Source organism: Cibotium barometz, chromosome 52 (assembly GCF_041138505.1).
Source record: "Cibotium barometz isolate CiBa-2024 chromosome 52, ASM4113850v1, whole genome shotgun sequence".
In the NCBI taxonomy this organism is placed as follows: Eukaryota; Viridiplantae; Streptophyta; class Polypodiopsida; order Cyatheales; family Cibotiaceae; genus Cibotium; species Cibotium barometz.
Genome location: NC_141097.1, coordinates 29,898,165 through 29,900,226, shown reverse-complemented (window position 1 = coordinate 29,900,226; position 2,062 = coordinate 29,898,165).

Here is a 2,062-nt window from a genome sequence, read left to right as displayed (position 1 = left end):
AATGGGATGGTGCCAACAACCCTTAAGAGAAGGGAAAATGTGAACTTTCATCTCACATCAATGCCCACAGGTAATCCCCACTTGGGTAACATAGTTTCTTTGTGATTGCATTCAATTTGAAGGTATATCCTTTGAGTACAAAGAAGCAATCAATTGGAAGGAATATCCACGTCTAAGATGTAATATTATGGGGGTGTACCTTCTTTTTTGGCAAAAGGTTGTAGGTACATCCCATTGTAGGTAATGTCATGGGCAATATACCATTTCTGGCAAAAATGTTGTGGGTACAGCCCATTGTAGGTGATGCCATGCGTGTTACCACTTTCAGCAATCCCATTGTGATACATTAGTTTCATGCACAGGTTGTAATCATGTGTTTACCTCCACTTGCCACTATTTGGAGTATCCTAGTTTGGGGCTTTAAAAGGTCTTTTTCGTATGCTAAATACACCAAAATATAAACTCATTAAAACCCATAAAATTGGTGAAAGATGGAAGAAGTATTGGCTTGTTATCTTTATTTCTTTCCCTTTGTTTGTGTTTTCATCAGATGACATTGTAAGAGCATGTGGGGCCGATTAATGAATGGCTCTTTATCCTAAGGTTTGACCACTAGTGGGGCTCTGATTAACTAAGACATTTTCACAAGCTTCAAGAGAACACGACTTTTGATCAAATCTAAAGTTTGTGTGGCTCGTCCTAAGGTTTGACCGACAATTAATGGACATTCAACAAAACATTAACCAATATCAGATCTAAAGTTTGGCTTCGTTTTTTGTTCACGGTTCTCTCTCTGTCTCATTCAATGTTAGCGATGCGAACTGATAAGCCATAAATTTAAGAAGAATAGGGGCATGGTGGAAAAGTATGTAGCCATTATGAGTGCATTTTCACGCTAATCAAGAGAATCTCTCTAAAGAAATGGTAAAAATATAAAATTGTAGTTCTCTACAATCTAGTTGCTTTTAAGCAACTAGTTGGCTAGCTACAAAGCCGTCAAAATTCAAATTTAAACGTTCAAAAAATGTTTACTTGTGAACATCATATGTACTGATGACGCTCCCTTCCTCTTGATTGAGTTACCTAGGTTCAAGCAAGATTGGGATGGGTAGGTTCTATCCTGTTATATGGCTTTTTTCTTTTCTTTTTCTAGAAAGAATTTTAATTTCTACAAGAGAACAATGATCTAGGAGAATAAAAGTGACATGTTTCATGTGTACAATGAATACAGCTCATTAATGCACCCTCCTTTACGAAAGCATACTAGGAGGCAATGTTTACTGCCTGAGGTGGTGCTTGCCTTAAACTATATCCAAGATCTGGAGCCGACTATAAGATGACCTCGACCTCGAGGGGCATGAAAGAGAGAATACAGTACTTTCAAGTTACCAATCCTGTTGTATAAGAAATCAAGCTTCCTATAGCTAAAGCATGTTTTATTCACTTGACATAAAGAAGATTCTTTGATTCATCATCTGTTTCTTTGCAGGTTTGAATCTCTAAAAGCTATATATTCATTTTTACAAAAAATCATCATATCTACAAGGCATGTGCCCTTAATATATGTGCACCTAAGTAAGCGAATTTCTTTTGATCAAAAAGCAAATCACTATCTTTTGAGCACCACATCAATAGTGTGCGCTCTCGCCTTTGTCTTCTAGTAGCAAAAATTTGGCTTAAAACAAACAAAAATAGATAATGCCCTAATAACACAATAACACTCTATACTAAGCATGGAGATGTGGGTCACCTGATATAGCAAATTCTGTGATTGACTCTTTGGACTTCTATCAAAGGTATACGTTTGGTACCTACTAAAATTTCTCAAGTACTCCATGCCCTCTTTCAAGAAAAGGTGAAGAAAAGAAGGCTAAAGGTTCCTGGTTGAAGTTGGAACAGTACATTTTACTCAAAATTTTGATCTAGTTCGATTTCCTAAAAGCAATGTGAGCCAAATCAGCTTATGATATAGAAAGGGAAGCCCCCAACTTGGAAATAAAACTTGATTTAATTTGGTGTAAAAAGTCTCAAACTTGATCTTCTACTGTAGGCATAAGGGGGC